Genomic DNA, 23,114 nt, shown 5'->3' with positions numbered 1-23,114 from the left:
AATTCGGAAGAGACCCTAAAAAAGTTATTATGCACAAACTGTGACAGAATAATTTACACATGACAAATATTGTGGGGCTAATTTGTAATGGATCTATTTATTATAACTGATTGTTGCACAGTTCTTTATGTCAGTTATAGATGTCTATTAAATAACAAAGTGGGAGGAATGTCACCAGTGGGCATTTATTTAAAGTTGACACATTTTGGCTTAAGTAGTTTTAAATTAGTACAATTAAAATGATTGTCAAATTGGAGTTGTTGTTTTTTATAGATTACTTCATATGCAAAAAGCCAAGATTGAGTCATACATTTGATCATAGTTGTAATTGGTTGCCTTTTTTGTTTTCCTTTGCTCCAAAGTAACATCTGGACACTTGTGTGAAAAGGACAAGACAGCTAAAGAAGTTTCCAGAACATAATTGCAAGGAGACTAGACTTTTGAATGCACACTAATACAAATAAAAAACATTCATTGGACAGTCTTCAATTCACAATGCAAAATACACTATTATCTAAATTACAATGATGAATATGAAGAACACATTAAAATGCCATGCAAAGCAGACCCCCTAAGGGAACTCCCCATTGACATGATGAGCCCAGAAGCTCCCTGCCACCAGTCAGTAGTTGCCTAGTAAAGTGTTTACTTGCAGTAACAAGGCAACTACTTAGGTCCTGTTTCCATTGTATGCGGTGCGATGCGGCTACATAGATGCATCGCACCGCTGCCGAACTGTACCCAATGAACAGTAATGGAATAGTTTCCATTGCATACTGGTTATGCGGAGCAGAGAGGAGCGATCCAGAAATCTTCAGCATGGTGCAGATTCTTGCACGGCCGCTTCCACATCCCATCTCCTCCAGTCACTTCCGCATCAGGAGTTGTGGAAGTGACGCGACTGCAAGCGAAAGTGATGTGGTGCGTCTAGGTAGCTGCACTCACATCACTTCAAAGTGGAAATGGGCCCTAAGTCAGAATAAAGTTCGCTGCTAAGTGCACAAGGAGGGATGGAAACTGTTTAATTAATCATCTTTAGAAAAATCCACATGTGACCACTTGCTCCATGGAAAAGACTACCACTGTGTTAGATGAAAACACACCAATTCCTCTCAATACACAATAGATTTTGTCTATGTAGAGACTGAACTCTGGATAGAACTTATGCCACTGACCAGTCATATCTGGACTGTGGTTATGGTGTACTATGAGTCTCTCAGTGCTAGGCAAGAGACTAGAAGGTATGGGCTGGCACAGTAACATCCCTCCAAAGTAGCAATGAAGGCGGTTGTCCAAGTTACAGGCACAATAACTAAAGCAGGTTATATTGCTGCAGTGATGCTAGATGGTCTCACATGGATGTCTAAGCTGGAAATCACAGGGAGATACTCTGGGTCTCTGCAGCAGAACCAAAACTGATATCCCCCCCTTTCTATATTATCATTCTCACCATACCTCCACAAATAAGAGCTATTTGGGTGTTAAACTCCACTCCCATCCCCAGAACATAAAAAGGAAGTGCCAACCATATAATTCGGAGCCCTTCTCCAATCCATGGACAAGGGGCTCTTCCCCACCTCTGGTGTCCCAGGAGGAGGTGGGGGCGACGACTCCCTGGGGGGGTTCATGGTGGCATCTGGGAGTCCCCTTTAAGAAGGGGACCCCAGATGCCCACCCAGGAGGAATGAGTATAGGGGTACAAAGTACCCCTTACCCATTTCCACAAAGGGTTAAATGAAATAAAAACACACCACAAAAAAAGTCCTTTCATTTTCTTAGTTAACCAGAAATACTTACCTGTACCTTTAAAAAAAATTCCCACGCCAATATCCTCGGTAAATGATCCAACGAATAATGTATCCTCTTATGTTGCGATCTTCAATTAAGTTGATTGAAGATCTCCAATGCCCCCCACATAGCAGAGAATGCGTCCTTTGACGCATAGCTGCCGGCTCCGCTGTCTCTCCCCACCTGCCTTCACCTGTCACCCTCACCTAGGCTGGCACCTAGTGCACCCAGCGGAGCCAGCAGCTTCACATCCTCCTCAGGATGCATTCTCTGCTATACTAACTGCTCATGAATGCCGCTAAAGTCGGCAGGCATTAAAGTCTATGGGAAAAATGCGAACCAAACTTTTTTGAAAAAAAGTTCCTGGTTCACTGCGAATGCGAACCATTCGCCGGCGAACCGTTCGGGCCATCTCTAACCACAATATCAGAGATGGGTCAAATAGGTCAAAATATTGGTATCAAAAGGAGAATGATGTGGGTCAGAAGACAACTAAACGTCATAAGTTCCGGATCAAACAAGACACCAAGATTAGTTGACCTACGCAAAACCTTGTAAAGTGAGCTCAGCACCAGATGAGGAAGAAATACAGTCAGTGTATAGTCAGACTAGGCAAGATAGGAAACCTGAATCCAGATAAGCTGAGGCAACAATGAACTATAAATCAGAAACACAGTAGTAAAAAAAAAAAAGTCCATAGGCAAAACATTGCTTTTATAGCAGAGTTATTGGCAGCATACATTGTAGCCCATGACCACGGAAAAAAAAAACACAACAGATGTGAGGTGATCTACTGTGCACATTCAGTTGTAAAATGAGAATCCATCCACTAGCAAGCTTGTGTGATGACTTACAGTTCAATGAAGACTGCAATTATTTAAAAAAAATAACATTGTGAAAGGACATGTCATTGTGCCACTTTAGGAGGGGATAAAAATAAAATCTCAGCAAAGTTTAGAGTTTAGTATACTCCTTTTTCTAAATTTTGCCAGCATGCATGAACTGTTCTATGAATTGATCTTTTTTTTTGGTATAGTAAACATTGCAGTATCATCTATGATTAGGAATTAATATGCTTTAAGCAGATGAAATATTGCTCCTTTCATTTCTTTCTTTCCTACAAAAGTGACGAAGGATGCAGCTCTCTATCCATGCATTAGTATACTGGACCTTGATTTGCAGGGAACGGTTTTATGGTGTAGTGTCTAAAGATGAGAATTGGAAGCTGCTGAGCTGCCTACGGCAAACTGTTTGAAGGCATCTAATACTTGTAATTTCCATGCTGTGCATAAATTATTCCCAGTGTGACTGGCTATATTCCTGTGATCATATCTATATTACCAAGATAAAAGGCAAAAAAGAATATTCAGTGCAAGTTTAAATGAAAAATTACATTGTAACCATAGCAGAAGGATTAGACATGAATGTCCAAGGTGGGTCTTGTCACACTTAACACTCGTTATTCAGCTGTATTTTAAGTCAAGTCCCTAAATTACTGTTCCAAAATGATTTGATTTGTAAAGTTGAACTAATTCCAGATTAAAGAGGAGCTGTACTGAAAATAACGTATTGAATAAAATTGTGTTTTTTTCTTCTTCTTTTTTTACAATATAAGTTTATGAATTAATTAGTCAGTGTTTGCCCGTTGTAAAGTCTTTCTCCGCCCTTCCCCCACCCTCCACATAGCTAAACAACCTAGGCTAAGCATCACTGGGAGGGTGGGGTCATACCAATATAAGGTAATACGTAGATATAAGAAGTTTTTATGGTGCCGAAACTAGGATAATTCTAGTCAAATGTTATAATTATATTAAATGTAGGAATCCTAAATAATTTACTACATTCTACAATACATTACTACAGCGCCTCTATAAGACAGGAGACCAGCATGTAGGAAGTACTATGGCTATTCATATACAGGAAATAATCAATTTTTGTCATGAATGTCACTCATTTGCTTTAGAATAGTCAGATTCAAACAATTTCTCTGCTGTTGGAAAATTGTCAGCCTACAACCATGAACAAAAATCTTTTATCATTTTCACATAAATTTTCACAAAAACAATGTAATATTCAACTTTGGAATGATGTCACTGAAAATTATGCTATAATACTTTAGCGGTTTTCCACTTTTTTAAATTAATTTTCCACTAGTTTGTCACAGTTTTCTGTTGTTTTAGCCATATTTAAGTTAAAATGCATAATTCACTGTCGCATTCGTGGACGCCGTGTACATCCACACATATCCCAGCTGATGCATTTTTTTGTGAAGGAAATGTCAGAGTTTCCATGAAAATTCACTGTCTCTTTAGAATCATTTTTCATTGACCATACCGTGAATACAATGTACAGAATGAAAATAGTACTTTTGAGGTGAAAGTAACTTTGGTGAGGATTCATGAGCATCACTATCAGCCTATCCCATGATGCATTGGACTACGGCATCAGTTAATAAGTAGCTAACAATGTGCAAAGGAATCTGTAGATATTATTTGTGGTGACAGACATCCTACTTGACCCTTGTATATGTCCCAACCCAGTATTTTCAGAATATTAAAAGTGAACACAGACAGGAGCTGTGTCAGGCAAGGGCGACTAGTGCTAGGCATGGGTAAAACTTGCAGGGCATGTTTTACTGTGTATGTTATTTCAAACACCATTTATATAAATGAGCCAATTTTTCCCAGCAGTACAATGTCATTAGCAGAGATGGCCCGAACCTCCAATTTTAGTTTGGTTTGTGCGAACTTTCGCGAACTGCAATAGACTTCAATGGGGAGGCGAACTTTGAAAACTGGAAACATTTATGCTGGCCACAAAAGTGATGGAAAAGATGTTTTAAGGGATCTAACATCTGAGTTTTTGCATGGATGAGTGGGATAGATGCGAAAAGTCCCAGGGAAAAATCTGGATTTGACGCAAAGCAGCGTTTTAAGGGCACAAATCAGATTGCATGCTAAATTGGAGGCCTAAAGTGCTTTAAAACATCTTGCATGTGTATACATCAATCAGGGAGTGTAATTAGAGTACTGCTTCCCACTGACACACCAAAATCACTGTGTAATGCCCCGCAAACAGCTGTTTGTGTTGTGACTGCCGTGCTGGACTGGTGCGCACCATGGCAAGAGTGCAGGTGATAGCGGTTTTCAAGCCCATATGGTTGCCAGGCTGAGGTAGCTCAATGACAGAACAACAGTGATTGTCCAGGTGACCGAATTTGGTCTGTCCACAATGAAGCAATTACCTTATTATCTTTGGTGTGCCACCCCCCGAGACACTCATATAGCCGGTGGTCATTGCTTCATTGTGATACGCAAACCCCTTTAAAGCGGCAAGGTGATGATCATGAAGGGGAATTGACACTTGTACATGCCTTTTGTTTTGTTGTTGCAGCCGCAGTGCAGCCAGAAAAATTAGGCAGGCATGTACACATACCAGAAAAATTATTATAGCGGCCGCTGCTCCGCCTGGAGTCCTGGACCCTGTTGTGGTGGCAGAGAAGGAAGTCACTCAGGCAGAGATGCTGTGTGGGGAGCGACTTAGTCATGGGGCAGGCAGTCACACGGTGTGTAGGCAGAGATGCTGTGTGTGAGGACTGACTTAGTCTTCGGGTGGGCCAGTAGCCCTCCGGGATCCATGCCTCATTCCTTTTGATAAAGGTGAGGTACTGAACACTTTTGTGACTTAGGCGACTTCTCTTCTAGTGACAATGCCTCCAGCTGCGCTGAAGGTCCTTTCTGACAGGACACTTAAGGCAGGGCAAGACAGAAGTTGGATGGCAAATTGGAACAGCTCTGGCCACAGGCCAAGCCTGCACACCCAGTAGTCGAAGGGTTCATCGCTGCTCACAGTGTCTACATCCACACTTAAGGCCAGGTAGTCGGCTACCTGCCGGTCCAGGCGTTGGTGGAGGGTGGATCCGGAAGGGCTAAGGCAAGGCATTGGACTAAAGAATGTCCGCATGTCCGAAATCACCATGCACTGACTTGACTAATACAATGTGCAGTCACACAGGTGCAGTTAACAGGTATGCACGGAGTGGTATATCACACTGTGTGCGCTCACATAGGTAGGTGGGTGCACTGAACAAGAGGTAGGTATATGCAGTGATAAGTATTACAAATGTGCACCTTTCACACACACACATACCGTGAACAAGTACAGTGACTGGTGGTATTACTGCGTACTGTGTGCGCTCACGTGGGTGGGTGGGTGAGTGCACTGAACAACAGGTAGGTAGGTATATGCAGTGCTGCTGGGTATTACAAATGTGCACCACCTGTCACACACACACACACACACACACGTACCGTGAACAGGTGCAATAACTGGTGGTATTAACAATGCGTGCGCTCACATCGGTAGGTAGGTAGGTGGACTAAACAGTGCACAGGTGCAGTGATTGGGATTACAAATGTGCAGCTGCCTGCCACACACACAGGTAGTCACTGAATGTGCTGGGCCTGGCAGTGGCACAGTAGGAATTAAGGTGCCAAAGGCCAGCTGCGACTGACTGACAGGGCTGTATATGCAAGAACAACATTAGCTCTCAAAAGAGCTGTTGAGGGGTGCTTTTTTAGCAATAAGAATCAGCAAGGAGCAAGCTAAAAAGCCTACAAGAGCCTAACTAAGCTTCCCCTAATGTCTCTGCAGCAACCTCTCCAATGCCTGACACTGCCAGCCTTTTATAAGGGGGGTGGGGCTCCAGGAGAGAGTGTAGCCTGATTGGCTACCATGTGCCTGCTGACTGTGATGTAGAGGGTCAAAGTTGGCTCTAATTATGCACTATTGGGGAGAATCAAACTTTCGCAAAAGTTCGCGGTTCTCCGCGAACGCGAACCACAGAAGTTCGCCGGGAACCATTCACCGTCGAACTGTTCGGGCCATCTCTAGTCATTAACAGGAAAAATGCACATGGTGGAAAAAAAAGGGCATAATCTGAACTTCAAAAGCAGGGCCTTAAAAACAAGAAGAGAATCGAGAGCCCAATATGGTGCAGTATTGTCAGGTAAAATTAAGAGTTCAATACAATTTTATGTATATATATACTCACAAACACGGGTTACCCATAGGCAACCACTTTAAATGCAGGTGGGGAGCATTAGGACCTGACCCCACTCAGGTTAAGAAGTTGCTCTCTGTAGATAGTAGATGGGGATGCACCCCTCCACCCAGGGTGGACTAGAAGATCAGCAAAAGCTTGGTATACAGAGGCACCAGCGTAGAGTAAAACGTTTTAAAAACCGTTTAAAAGCAGAGGGGGATGTTAAGGTGGACTCATCTCTCTCTTACAAAAAAAGAAAACTAACTTGAGTCTCGATAAAACAGAATTGACAGATAATTTATTCAACTCCACAAATGCAAAGCGTTTCGCGAGCGTGACCCCGCTTCTTCAGGCAAAAATGGGAGCACAACTCAGTGGGTCAAGCAATAGGTTTGAGCGCTCAAACCCATTGCTTGACCCACAGAGTTGTGCTCCCATTTTTGCCTGAAGAAGCGGGGTCAAGCCCACGAAACGCGTTGCATTTATGGAGTTGAATAAATGATCTGTCAATTCTGTTTTATCTCAAGTGAGTTTTATTTTTTTGTAAGAGGGAGGTGATTCCACCTTAACATCCCGCTCTGCTTTTAAATGTTTTTTAAAACGTTTTACTCTACACTGGCGCCTCTGTATACCGAGTTTATGCAAACGCAGGGCCATTCAATAGCATTTGAAATATCTGGAAATGTGTTTCGACATTGCCGAAACATGCACATAAATAGGGTAACTGTGATTCCTACCGTAGCTCCTAAAGGAGCTCATTGGACTTTGGGCCCCTTAGCGCAGTTAGGCTGCAAAAAAGTGCCACACATGTGGTATCGCCGTACTCAGGAGAAGTAGTATAATGTGTTTTGGGGTGTATTTTTACACATACCCATGCTGAGTGGGAGAAATATCTCTGTAAATGGACAATTGTGTGTAAAAAAAATCAAACAATTGTCATTTACACAGATATTTTTCCCACCCAGCATGGGTATGTGTAAAAATACACCCCAAAACACATTATACTACTTCTCTTGAGTACGGCAATACCACATGTGTGGCACTTTTTTGCAGCCTAACTGCGCTAAGGGGCCCAAAGTCCAATGAGCTCCTTTAGGCTTTACAGGGACAGGACAGTAAACACACCCCACAAATTACCCCATTTTGGAAAGTAGACACTTCAAGGTATTCAGAGAGGAGCATAGTCAGTCCGTGGCAGATTTAATTTTTTTTTTCGCAAGTTAGCAGAAATGGAAACTTTTTTTTTTCTTTTTTGTCACAAAGTGTAATTTTCCGCTAACTTGTGACAAAAAATAAAATCTTCTATGAACTCACCATGCCTCTCAGTGAATATTTTGAGATGTCTTCTTTCCAAAATGGGGTAATTTGGGGGGTATTTATACTATCCTGGAATTCTAGCCCCTCATGAATCATGACAGGTGGTCAGAAAAGTCATAGATGCTTCAAAATGGGAAAAATTACTTTTTGCACCATAGTTTGTAAACGCTATAACTTTTACCCAAACCAATCAATATAGGCTGAATGTTTTTTTTTATTAAAAACATGTTTGTCCACATTTTTCATGCTGCATGTATACAGAAATTTTACTTTATTTGAAAAATGTCAGCACAGAAAGTTAAAAAAATAATTTTTTTGACAAAATTCATGTCTTTTTTGATGAATATAATAAAAATTAAAAATCGCAGCAGCAATAAAATAGCACCAAAAGAAAGCTTTATTAGTGACAAGAAAAGGAGCCAAAATTCATTTAGGTGGTAGGTTGTATGAGCGAGCAATAAACCGTGAAAGCTGCAGTGGTCTGAATGGAAAAAAAGGGTCTGGTCCTTAAGGGGGGTAAAGCCCACGGTCCTCAAGTGGTTAATAAGATACACAATGCCAAATCATACACTGGAGTAGAAGTCCCAATAATACAAGTTCACATTATTGGGTGGGTAGAGTGCACAATCAAGTATGATACACAAGTAGGGAGGGCCCTGCCTAAGGCTCACATATAATGAATAAGATGTGCAGTCTAAAATGCACAATATTTTTTTTAATTTATTTATGTATCCTATAGTTTTAAGGTTTATTGTTTCCATATGTGGATCCACTGTGCCCTACCTATTATCAGTATAAAGAAAACAATAAAGCATGGTTATTTATCATTATTCAATACACCCTGGTTTCATTAGGTTGCTGGATGGATAGTAATCCAACAAATCCCTGCAGATCATGGCTGCAGCATACCATGATTTGAGAGGATTAGAATCGCCATCTTCAAGGTGCAGTAACTTTGTCAAGAAGGATAATATTAAATATCAAGCATCATGTGTTGCAGATAAAGAACATATTAAAAAAATATATACTTAAAGCTGCTTTTGAAATGTGAAAGCAATGTGGCCTAGCTAGTAAAATAAATGCAAAGATTACTAGCATATGCATACATTTCTACAATTGTTGCACTGTATTTGTGTATTTGGCTAGCTACATGATGCCCCTCTCCCTGCGGCGTCCCCCCCACCCCTCCAATTGCGGGTCCCGTGCTTGCCCATAAGGAAATCCCGTTCTGGGCTTCCCCCGTCGTGACGTCAGAGGGAGTCCCGATCCACCCCTCAGCGCTTGGCACTGATTTGCCAGGCTGCGCACGGGGTCTGGGGGGGCCCTCTAACACGGCGGATAGCAGTGAATCGCCGGCAAGCGGCGGCAAACGCGGAATACGCGCAGCTAGCAAAGTGCTAGCTGCGTGTAATTAAAAAAATTACGCAAATCGGCCCAGCAGGGCCTGAGAAATCCTCCTGCGCGGCATAGCCCGAGCTCAGCTTGGGCTTACCGCCAGAAAGGTTAACAGAGCTACGTGAATCAGGCCCAGTATCACTTGAGCAACACTGTTTGTGTAGTAATGCATACTTAAAGAGGAACTCCAATGAAAATAATGTAATAAAAAAGTGCTTAATTTTTACAATAATTATGCGTAAATGATTTAGTCAGTGTTTGCCCATTGTAAAATTAGAGTCATTAGAGTCTATGGCGGTGCCCTTCTCATCCACTTCCCACAAGGGCAGGGCTCTCTCACCTTTTTGTGTCTTGGAATTTGTGATACATTTTATTTGTCATATTACTTTTGTCGCTATAATTACCAAATATGTATTTTGTACTGAGTCTGTATTTTGTATATTGGTGCATACCATTGTCTGCGTGCATGAAAAAAGGCCATGCAGAAAAAAGAGCAACCACAGCATAACAAATTGGAGCTGGTAGATAATGAAATCTCAATAATGATAAATATCATCAACAAAGTTAGTTAACGATAAATATCATTTCAAAACAGACAGGAGATGAAAATGAAAAGATATTGGCCCATATGCAATTAACTTTTCTCCTGAGTTATCTCCTAAGAGATCATTTTAATATTATCTTTAAAATAACTTTAAAGTATTTACAATTGAAAAAGTACCCAAAACTTGGTGAAAAAGAACTATAAAATGTATTTTGAGTATTGTCTTGCTTGCTGGTGGTTTAAAATAAATTTTACAAAAATATGTTACAATATCACCTTGGACAAAACTCAGGAGAAAAAATGAATTGCATATTGACCACTTCACCCCCAAGGGTTTTTACCCTAACGGACCAGAGCAATTTTCACCTGTCAGCACTCCTACCTTTCATTCGCCAATAACTTTTCCATTACTTGTCACAACAAAACAATCTATACCTTGTTTTTTTGCCACCAATTAGGCTTTCTTTGATTGGTACATTATGCTAAGAATTATTTTATTGTAAATGTATTTTAACAGGACTAATAAGGAAAACGGGAAAAAAATCATTATTTCTCAGTTTTCGCCCATTATAGTTTTAAAATAAAATATGCTACTGCGAATAAAACCCACATATTTTATTTGTCCCGGTTATTGCAACATTTAAATTATGTCCCTAGTACAATGTATGGCGATAGTGCACATTTAGATAGTGGTTAAAAATTGTTACATAACTCAACAATACAGCTTAACCTAACTCTCACACAGAACCCTCCCCTGGTGGTGCCTAACCCTAACCAACCCTCTGGTGGTACCTAACTCTAACCACTCCCCTGGTGGTGCCTTACCCTAACAAACCTCCTGATGTTGCCTAACCCTAACCACCCCCCTGGTGGTGCCTAACCCTGACCACCCCCCTTGTGGTGCCTAACCCTAACCAACCCTCTGGTGGTACCTAACTCTAACCACTCCCCTGGTGGTGCCTTACCCTAACCAACCTCCTGATGTTGCCTAACCCTAACCACCCCCCTGGTGGTGCCTAACCCTGACCACCCCCCTTGTGGTGCCTAAACCTAAACCTACCTGATGGTGCCTAACCCTAACCACTCCCCCTGCCCAAACATTTTTACACACATAGAAATGATAACATATCTGATAAAGTAAAATCTGTACATGCAAACAATATAATATGACAAAAACTATAACGTTGAAAGTTTCTAAAACGATAACATATTTCAAAAACTTTAATGTTCTAATGTTGTTAACAATATTTATCTCACAGCCTTTTTTCTGCTTATATCTGCGCCATATTAAAGATAAATGCATTACAGTCTATGGCGGTGACCTTTTAGTCCACCAACCACTGGCACCCTTTTTTCCTGCTACTTGGTTGTCCGTATTATTATGTACCCCATGTTTCTTTCTTACTTTGTACAGTGCCACAGAATATGTTGGCACTTTATAAATCAATAATAATATATTAAAACCAGACAACAAGGAAAGAAATAAGAATTAAGCTCATGTATCAGTAGAATACATATATTCTAAGAATACAGTACATCATCCTCATCACAAAAGAAAAAGGCTGATTGTAGACACCATGTTCTCAGCATATGGTATGTGTGCACTAGTGGATACTTCTTATGCATTCAGGGGGTACTTGGGCATGTGGTAATATCAATAGTAGAATATTGGTAATTTTCTGATTCTGTAATCTTCTCTGTTTTTTTATAATTCTTCTGTTCCCAATTCCTGATAGTAGACTATTGGTAACTACGCAATTTTTTTTTTACTATTTTACTATCCTATCTCAAGTCAAGCACCCATTTCCGATACACCTGCGCCTATTTTGCCACAACCGATCAATTCCTAAAAAACAAACTCTGGCACCCTATTTATACACTGGGCACCCGTATAGCTGCAATTTACACTGCCGTCAATGTGGTGCCCATTTTACCAGCAACTGCTGATGCACAACTTACCCTTTTCGACTCGTGCCTATCGTAGACAATTTATTTTGACTTGATAGATAAACAATACATCATAAATAATGCCCATACAACAAATTAAACAACTTAATTTAATTTCAAAAAATGATATTGCAAAAATACAAATTCAGATATATTGTATATATAGAATATAAGATTACATATAAGATGTACCAAGAGTAAAATATACTATACATTATTTTTCCATATGTAACGGTCACTGCAGCAGGTAGAAAAAATTGAATAAGGGCTGTTTCTCACCAAAAATCTTGACAGTTTTGCCATGACTTTTTTTAGATCATTCCTAAGGCAGTCCTTTTGTAATCACAAATGATGGAGTGTGATTTGCGGTCTGTATGCTGGTGATGATCGGCAATCACAGTGCAAGAATTGCATGCAGTTTGAGATAGCCCTAAGTCTGACTGGTTTTGAACTAGTGCATCTCCTCCTGCAGGATTCTCAGGGATTTCTTTCTTTTCAAACGCACTTAAAGAACAGCAGTTGCAAAGCCCAACTGCCAAAATAGTGTGCAAGTTAGGTGAGTATGAAGGCCAGCCAGCAGCTTTATGTAGACTCTTTCCATTGAATGTTTTTGTAAATGAAAAAGAAAATATATACCTCATGAGTGCTGCAGAACCATGCATTCCAACTTTGAAACAACCATTTTAGAACAGTTCAAAGGGCAGCCGTTTTGCTTTCAACATTCAGCCTCCTCAGAAGCAGGCATCTTTTCCTGCGAGGTGCACTAAGGCTTCCATGTGAGCCTGGGGTCCCCTTTTCTTCTCTCCTGCCATGCACGTAGTAAGTATTGTGGCTGTCCTGCAGCCTTCTGACTCTTTGGTGCATCTTATGCACGTTTGCTTTTTTTCTGACACTCAACCTTCAGCCATTTATTTGGCTGTCGTCCTATTCTGTTTGGCAATTGATCATTTTTTGTGTATGTACATTTTCATATTCATTACGTGTTGCACATAGTCACTTTATATTTATATCATCACTGCCTCATTGCTTGTTTTGCACTTTTGTACAAGGAATTTACATATCACCATAATCATTTATAATCATTAGTCAATCAACCATTGTCAGCCTTCTCATGCTTCACGTGTTTACTTCTTGGCAATTGAGAGATTTTGCATGTTTGTATCGATATTATTGATGTACTTTGCACTATAGCAATATTTATATATTTTTTATTAGTACTTGTATTGATTAGCAGTGCAAGTCATCCAATATCCCCCCTTTGGGACCCCAGGTCCATGTTGTTGTTTTTTAGATGTTTTTATGATTTTTGATGTTATAATAAAGATGAATTGATAATTATTTTTCATACACTGGTCTAGTGTGGTGCTTGCAGGGTTTCTAGGAAAAAAATGTAATTATCCCTTTTTTGTATGCTTTGGGGGAAAATGTTGCCATTAATCCCACTCCGCCATGCTACTGCCTGTGGTTTTGGACAGTTTTTACACCTTTTTAAATTATATTATGGCTGCAAATATGCCCTGAAGGTCTTAAAAGTTTGCCAGCCATTAAAGTCCATGGGGTTTGCTGTGGAGGTTGGTTTCACGAACATTCACAGAAAAAAAGAACGTTTATGAACATTCTATGAATGTTCATTCACAGTGTTTGTCCATCATCATTTGAGTGCCTTAAGTGCAGGGTATGAATAAAATGGTTCTATAAAGTAAGGCTTGCAGGAGTAGAGACATGCAAAACAATAGATATATTTAATAGTGGGTTCAAGGAACTAGAAGATTTTAAACTTACAACTCCTTACATAAGCAGCTAACAAGTTATGACAAAATGAGGTTTTCATGTTGCTCCTCTTCGATTAGGCATTTGTGACTTTTTGTTTGCATAATTACCAGAAGTGATGACATGCAAATTACCTTTTATGCTCAGAAAGCAATGATGTATTTTGAAGATGCTTTCAGTAATCCACTATAATGGGTACCCATTCATTTTAGCATTGAAACAGTGCAAAACAAGGTGAGATATAAACAACAATATATTTTCTGTTTTGAGGTCTTGAGTTTTCTCTATTTAATTTTTTGTCATTGAAAGCAAAAATGGGCTTATGTACATCCATGCTGTGTTTTCTAACGGATGCATTGCGAGGCAGCCTTGAGGATCCCTTAAGCAGAACAGAGCACATTTATTTCTATTTGCACGCTGCTGCACTCTTAACAAGAACAACATTCAGCCAAAACAGTTGAAAGAGAAATATGATTTTGATAGCAGCATGTACTGAAAAGGTGAATGTCTCTATTTCATTATTTAGGTTGACAAACAAAAGAAACAAGATAACAGTTTTAATCTCACTGTATAAAATTCTAGTATGATTTCCAGGTAAAGCACACGCACAGTAAGGCAGTGCCCTGGAGACATCACTAGACAATTACATCGAGATTACTATGACAACTCCAGGTGATGCATAATAATAAAAAAAAGAATCAAATAATTAATTAGTTTTCAATAAATACGTATGCATAAGTATTTATACAGATGGACTCATACTGGGCAACTACTAAAATTCAGATTTCAGATGAGATTGCACCTTTAAATTTGCACTATTCTGTATCGTTTCAGATTAGATCTGCTGGGTTTCCATAGAAACACTACAAAGATAATTGCTGTTCTCTCATAAATGTAGCTTTTTATGAGAGCTGCCAACTGGTGCTAGCATTTTAGTTAATAACAGGTTAAATGAACCATACAGAATGACAACACCAAATTGTTAGCTGAAAATTAAGATGTAGCTCTGTAAGGTATATCATATTTTAACAATAAGGTATCTAAGCTGTGTAAACATCTAAACCTTGAAATGAGAGCAGCACAATGGGCAGCACAATGCCACTGGAGCTAAAGTACTTGTTTGTGCTGCATTTCTGCATGCTCGTTTCATAGATGAAGCATCACACAATTTTACTAATACATTGTACAGAAATATAATTAATATAAAAAGTGCATTTGAAATTATTTTTTAAGCATGTTTTACACTATAAAAATGTAAAGTTTAGCTGCTACCAAGTTACAAGCAAATACAGTGGGCAGATGTATAAAAAGTGTGCCAGAGAAAATCTTAGGAGGTTTCTAGAAATCATGCAGAACTGTCTCAGACTTCCTAAGAAGGTGCAATTTTCTGTTCTAAAACAGAAAAATATAAATAGGATTCTTAAAATTGGCGCAGTCTGTGAGATAATCAGTATGTGAGGTGTGATGTACTGTTGGCAGCTTTAGCAGAGAATAGGGGGCATCACAATGGTTTTTGGCTAAGATAGTGGCAGTTAGAACACTTTTTAAGCTATAATGGGCTAACTGATTTTGATCAATATGAATACTTCTGCTTTCATAAAATAACTTTGCTTTCCTATCTCACAGTATAGCTGCTGCTTGGGCTTCAAGGTAGAGATGGGATTGACAGCGGTGAAAGAGAACTTTTTATAAATTATGTGGGGAATTAAACAACACATCCAGTAAAGATGACAGTTCAAGACCTTATGTGGCAGATTTGCATGAGTTTAGAAGTGGCATCAACCACTTCTTGTTTCTATGACAAATATTTTTCTAGTATGACATTTCTGGAAATTAGTGCAAAACTAGTGCAAAAGTCTTCCTATTTTGTAAGAAGTAAATTTACGATCAGAACCCATGCAGATTACTACTTTTATTCACAAATAATTGGTTGTTCCTTCACATACCCAGTGTTTCTGTACATTTGACTTTAGGAGTATTGTATTTCCTTAAATCCCTTTATTTTTATAGCATGTACCGTATATACTCGCATATAGGCCGAATTTTTCAGCACAAAAAATGTGCTGAAAAGTTACCCCTTCGGCCTATATGCGGGTCATCTGCCTGCGTCTGTGGTGGGGGTGTGCACACTGACCTGCAGAGATGATCGGAATGTAGCGGTGATGCTTGTGCGGGCTTCAGCATGCTTCAGCATGCTTCCTGGATGTTCGGAGGTGCGGGCCAGCTGATTGGATTACTGCCGATGGTGCGGGCTGTGCAGGGGAGCTGATCGGCGGGTGCCTGTACTGTGGAGATGCATTGCTGAAAGGGACCGCCGAGAGCAACAACTGATGTGCGTTAGGATCTCCTGTTTAGGTCTCGGCAGGCGCGATCAGAGGTCCGGGGAGAGCAAAGCAGGAGAGATGGATGGCCAGTAACACAGCTCCGCTCTTCCGTGCACATAATCTCGTGCTTCCTGTGCGGGAAGCGCGAGATTATGTGCACGGAAGAGCGGAGCTGTGTTACTGGCCACCCATCTCTCCTGCTTTGCTCTCCCCGGACCTCTGATCGCGCCTGCCGAGACCTAAACAGGAGATCCTAACGCACATCAGTTGTTGCTCTCGGCGGTCCCTTTCAGCAATGCATCTCCACAGTACAGGCACCCGCCGATCAGCTCCCCTGCACAGCCCGCACCATCGGCAGTAATCCAATCAGCTGGCCCGCACCTCCGAACATCCAGGAAGCATGCTGAAGCCCGCACAAGCATCACCGCTACATTCCGATCATCTCTGCAGGTCAGTCAGCACAACTCCTGCATCGCAGCTGTTGCACTCCCCTTCACTCATCCACAGTAAAGGCACCCATTTAGCTGGCTCCACTGTGTGCTATCCAATGCACAGCCTGCAAGCCCTGCTTGGCACCAGTGGACACTGGTTGTTCTGACTCCAACCAGATCAAGCACAGCTTGCAGACTGAACGGGGTGTTCTGAATCCACTCCACCTAAACTAGCTGCCTGCTTGTTACAGCTATGTGACTGTACTGACATTAAATGATCACCATGATAACCAGGCATTTTTCTTTAAGAATGAGGTCAGTAATGTAGATTTCAGCTCTGCCTGTAGATCGTGTGGTGGGAGTTCTGTGTGCAGAGTGCATACACAAGGCACATGGCTTTATATAATTACCAGTACATTTAGTAAAGATTACCAGTTAAATGGTGCCGACTCCTGCGTCTGTTTCATACAGATGTGATCTCTGCAATAATCACCATATGAAATGCAACAACCACCCCAGTGTTGTCCTGTCCTCGGCTTATATGCGAGCCAATCATTTTTTGCTGAATTCTGAGGTAAATGTTAGGGGGTCGGCTTATATGCGGGTCGGCTTATATGCGAGTATATACGGTATATGAATTTCATAACATCTTTGCCATCATATGGAGTTGCATAGAGGTCTTTTTTTATCTACAATTGTTTTGTGTTTAGAGAATGCATTGGTAAAGCTTATTTTCAAAATAGATCAGTACAATAACATTTATTTATGTTTACTGATATTTCTTTCACTGAACAGAAAGAAGCAAAAATATAGAAAATATAATATGAAAAAAAAAATGTATTCAGTCACTATCAAGACTGCATTTTTTTTCTTCTAATGTGATAAGTTACATTATTTTGCAATAAATCAGTCACAATTATGAGAGTCTGTGCTACAGGCATAAACTGTACAAATATATTTTAAATGGGCATTAATGTATTTTCCTGAGTTGCACTTTTTCTGTAAACTGTGGCATAATATCGCCTCGACTTTCTTGCCTTAGGCTGACTCATAGGGAGTGCAAGACACAGTAAAGATAATTTATTATCCTCTTCTTGTGTATACCTCCATCTGTATAAACAATGCCTTGGAACATAGTGATATCCATAGTTTATAAACTCATTTATGTTTAATTTACAAATTATTTTTTAGCATCAATATAAATAGGTTACTTCAAAACAATATAATGAAAACCCTATCTATTATGTGTCCTGTACATTATTAATGGGGTGCGAGCTGAAGTGTTTGTTTTTTTTCTGTCAGATGTGCATTAGCTAGTTCAAATCTAGAAATTGTGTTAACCAGATATATTGTTTTACCAATACCTGATCTTCCTATTTTAGCTATTTTAAAGAGGAACTTAAACCAAGGATTAAACTTCATCCCAAGCAGTACCTGATACCCCATTTCCCATGAGATATCTTTTCCTTTTCTTGAACAGATCATCAGGGAAGTCTATGTGGCTGATATTGTGTTGAAATCCCTCCACAGTGTGATGTCATGACCAAGGTCCTGACAGTTTGCTGTCTGTGAATCTTGTTGCATTGTGGGAAATAAACAGCTTTATTTAACTGCCAAGCAAGCACTATCTCCCTCTGTGCAGAGAACGCTCAGTAAACAAACAATCCACACAGATATATACCAGACAGAACAAAAGATGTTTCCATCTGTGATACATTTCAGAATGTAAATCAGGAAGAGGAAATATTTTACAATTGGCGGCGAACACTGAGTAAATAATCTACAAATAAATATTGTAAAAAAAAAAAGAAGTTGTATTCATTTTGGCCTTTTGAGTACAGTTCCTGTACAAAAACTGCTGTAGTAGTAATTATTCAGGTTTTTTTTGTACATATTTGGATAGTTATTTAGGTTGAAACAAGTTAAACCAGTAAAAAATTGTAACTGTAAAATATTTTTTTGTTTAGAAATTATTAATGTTATTATTGAACATTATTGTAATGCATATATTTTCAGAAGCACTTTACAAAGTATACTGAACTTGTGTTAATAACTATTCCTCAAAGAAGCCCACAATACAGTCCTTGGTTTAGGAATAGGTTAATGCCCCTGGAATAGTCTAAGGTCATTTTGCAGAGAACCAAGTATCAGTATGTTTTTTGGGATGTAAGACAAAACTCCTGCAAACAAAAGAGAGGCTCCGTTCACATCTAAAATCGCAGAATGCTAGTGATTACAGCTAGCATTTTGCGGAAATGATTTTTCCGCGATTAACCACTGGACACTGTAGCGTTTTAGGAGCGTTCATGAATAGCGGTTCTATACATGCTAATCGCGATCGCTCGGGAATCGCCGGGAAAATGCCGCATGTAACGCTTTTGCGGTTAACGCTAACGAGAACACTGCCATAGGATTAAATGGCTAGCGGTTTTGCGGTGAGTGGGAATCGCGTGATTCCTGCTCAAGTGTGAATGAGCCCTAAAATATAGACACGCGTCATGCATATAGCTAAGATTTGAACCTGTGCAGCAAGGTTACCCACACAGCTACTACTGTAGCCTGTTTAGTTATTTATTGATGTTAGTGTAGGATAAGATAAACTCAAATTTTAACTTATGGTTTGAGTTCAATGTTCAAACCCGACTATGCTAAAGCATAGAATTATACTATTTACATAATATTTTGGAACATTTGTTTTTAATTCAAACCCTCTATTATCCTGCTCATGTTATTTGAGCTGCTCTGTTAACTTTCTTGCTTTTTTCCCTTTTGAGCCACATGAATACTTGAACATATACTTGAATGATGTTTTCAAGTACTGCTATAAGACCAAGGCCGATATGCAATTAACTACTTTCCTGAGTTTACTCCTAAAAGATAATTTTCCATCATCTCTTTAAAGAACCACTGTCACAAAAAGCGTAACATTTAAAATATATGTAAACACATAAGAAGCATGTTTCTTACAGAGTAAAATTAGACATAAATTACTTTTCTCCTATGCTGCTGTCACGCACAGTAGGTAGTAGAAATCTGACATTACCGACAGGTTTTTGGCTAGTCCATCTCTCTATAGGGGATTCTCAGCATGACCTTCATTCTTTCTAAAGACACTCCTTGAAAAAGATTTATACAAAGATGCTGGCCAGCCTCCATGCTTGCTGCACACTTATTTGGGAGTTGGACGGAGCAACTGCCTTTCACTAAGGGCTTTTAAAAATAAAGAAAACCCTGAGAATCCCTCATGAGGAGATGGGCTAGTCCAAAACCTGTTGGTTCTGTCAGATTTCTACTACTTACTGTAAGTGACAGCAACATAGGAGAAAAGTAATGTATGGCTCATTTTACTTAATGTACATCTGTATATGGTTACATTTACCCGTATATACTCGCATATAAGCCGACCCCCAACCTTTACCTGAAAAAAACAGGAAAAAATGATTGACCCTTATATAAGCCGGGGGTAGGAAATGCTGGCCGCGGGATCCCCCAGTGTGTCCAAGTATAGCTAGTATAGTGCCCAGTATAGCTAGTATAGTGCCCAGTATGGGTAGGTAGTGCCCTAGTATAGCTATTAAAGTGCCCAGTATAGCTAGTATAGTGCCCAGTATAGCTAGTATAGTGCCCAGTATGGGTAGGTAGTGCCCCAGTATAGCTAGTATAGTGCTTAGTATAGCTAGTATAGTGCCCAGCATAGCTAGTAAAGTGCCCAATATAGCTAGTAAAGTGCCCAGTATAGCTAGTATAGTGCCCCAGTATAGCTAGTATAGTTCCCAGTATAGCTAGTATAGTGCCCCAGTGTGCCCCAGTATAGCTAGTATAGTGCCCAGTATGGGTAGGTAGTGCCCCAGTATAGCTAGTATAGTGCCCAGTATGGGTAGATAGTGCCCCAGTTTAGCTAGTATAGTGCCCAGTATGGGTAGGTAGTGCCCCAGTTTAGCTAGTATAGTGACCTGTATAGCTAATATAGTGCCCAGTATAGGTAGGTAGTGCCCAGTATAGCACCCAGTATAGCTAGTATAGTGTCCAGTATAGGTAGGTAGTGCCCAGCATAGCACCCAGTATAGCTAGTATAGTGCCCAGTATAGGTAGGTAGTGCTCAGTATAGTGCCCAGTATAGGTAGGTAGTGCCCAGTATAGCACCCAGTATAGCTAGTATAGTGTCCAGTATAGGTAGGTAGTGCCCAGCATAGCACCCAGTATAGCTAGTATAGTGCCCAGTATAGGTAGGTAGTGCTCAGTATAGTGCCCAGTATAGGTAGGTAGTGCCAAGTATAGTGCCCCAGTATAGCTAGTACAGTGCCCAGTATAGGTAGGTAGTGCACCCTCCTCTCCCCCCCTCGGCCGCCGCTATTACCTGAGCTTGAGACGCATCTTCTATTATTCCCCTCTCCGCTCGTAAAGTAGTTCACAGCAGCACGCCCCACGGTGGCTGCTGTGATGACGAGGCAGGAAGCCATAGAAAGAGAGCGGTTCCCATAGCTACAGGAAGCCGCTCTCCAGGGGCGTAGCAATAGGGGTTGCAGAGGTTGCGACCGCATCGGGGCCCTTGGGCCAGAGGGGCCCTGAAGGGCCCTTCCTCAGCTACAATATTAGCTCTCTATTGGTCCTGTGCTGGTAATAATCACTTCTATAGATGCTTAGAATAGTGGTAATCATTAACAAACTGTCCCCCATCCCCTTCTTGCACCTCTGACACTGTAGTTGCCATTGGCAGGTTTTGGTGCGCCGTATCAATTGTTATGTATAGAGTGCTTGGGGGGCCCCATTGTAAAACTTGCATCGGGGCCCACAGCTCCTTAGCTACGCCACTGCCGCTCTCTCTCTATGGCTTCCTGCTTCATCATCACAGTAGCCGCCGTGGGGCGCGCTGCTGTGAATTACTATACGAGCGGAGAGGGGAATAATAGAAGATGCGGCACCAGCTCAGGTGATAGCGGTGGCCGCGGTGCGGGGGAGCAGGGGGCGCGGACCACAGGTGACTCACAAGCAAGCTGACCCCCCAACTTTTGACCCCCTTTTTGGGGGTCAAAAATTCGGCTTGCTTGCGAGTATATACGGTATTTAAAATTTTAAGATTTTACAACAGTGGTCCTTTAAAATAACTTTTCAGCATTTTTCTATTGAAAAGTACCAAAAAGTAAGTGAAAAATATAAAAATTATTGTGAGTATTGTATTGCTCACTGGTGGTTTTAAATGCATATTATTAAAGAGGGATTGTCAGCCACAAAATCAAATTCCATTTACCCACTTCACTGTGCTCATTATGCAGCCTACAGCCTTACCCTGCACTTTAAGCACTCTAATCTAATCAGGAATGTTTCTGCTGTAATAAATCTTATCTTATCTCATTTCCCTTACCACAATCCTGCTCCTCAGTGATTGGCTGAGGGCAGTACAGTGTAACATGAGGCTGAACTCTGATCTTGTTGTGCTCACGTGTTCACAAAGGAAGCTAGCTATGACAGTGCAGAGTCTAGGAGAAAAAGTGAGGTAGAAAATGACATTAGGATTGGCTTCAGTCAGAGGGAATCAAAATGGCAGAATTCCCTTTATTTACTAAATAAAATTCACTCAAATCAAAATGTGGACAGTACAATATATCTGTAGTGTAAGTAGAACAAGTAGTTATCTACTTATATATAGAGATGGCCCGAACCTCCGACTTTCGGTTCGCGAACTGGGTTCGCGAACTTCTGCAAACGTTCGCGAACATGCGAACTTTCGCGAACCGCAATAGACTTCAATAGGGAGGCGAACTTTGAAAACTAGAAACATTTATGCTGGCCAGAAAAGTGATAAAAAAGATGTTTCAAGGGGTCTAACACCTGGAGTGGGGCTGGCGGAGTGGAATACACGCCAAAAGTCCCCAGGAAAACTCAGGATTTGATGCACAGCAGCGTTTTAAGGGCAGAAATCACATTGCATGCTAAATTGGAGGCCTAAAGTGCTTTAAAACATCTAGCATGTGTATACATCAATCAGGGAGTGTAATTAGTGTACTGCTTCACACTGACAGACCAAACTCACTGTGTAACACACAGCAAACAGCTGTTTGTGTAGTGACGGCCGTGCTGGACTGGTGCGCACCATGGCCAGAGTGCAGGCCATGGCGGTTTTCAAGCCCATATGGTCGGGCTGAGGTAGCTGAATGACAGAACAAAAGTGACTCAGTGTCTAGCTGATCGAATTTTGTCTGTCCACAATGTAGCAACGACCTTATTATCTATTTTCTTGGGTCAGTTGTGCCCCCCCAACCCCAACACACTCATATAGCCGTCGGTCATTGCTTCATTGTGATACGCAAGCCCCTTCACCACGGCAAGGTAACAATCACGGAAGGGAATTGACACATGTACATGCCTTTTGTTTTGTTGTTGCAGCTGCAGTGCAGCGAGAAAAATTAGGCAGGCATGTACACGCACCAGAATGCTAGAAGCGGCCTTAAAAATTCAGGAATCCGTCCGGAGTCCTGGTGGACCCTGTTGGTGGTGGCAGTCAAGCGACCTGCAGGTAGAGATGCTGTGTGGGGACCGACTTAGTCTTGGGGCAG

The 23,114-nt window shown here is 40.8% G+C and overlaps 1 protein-coding gene across 6 annotated transcripts in view; it reads left to right on the top strand.

Annotated features, from left to right (window-relative positions):
• IL1RAPL1 (interleukin 1 receptor accessory protein like 1) overlaps positions 1-23,114 on the top strand; it is a 1,893,014-nt gene that overhangs the window by 1,579,877 nt on the left and 290,023 nt on the right. The gene's annotated exons all lie outside the window — the stretch shown is intronic.

The sequence above is a fragment of the Hyperolius riggenbachi genome, chromosome 2 (assembly GCF_040937935.1).
Source record: "Hyperolius riggenbachi isolate aHypRig1 chromosome 2, aHypRig1.pri, whole genome shotgun sequence".
Classification (NCBI taxonomy): domain Eukaryota; kingdom Metazoa; phylum Chordata; class Amphibia; order Anura; family Hyperoliidae; genus Hyperolius; species Hyperolius riggenbachi.
This window is presented reverse-complemented; position numbering and strand designations above follow the sequence as displayed.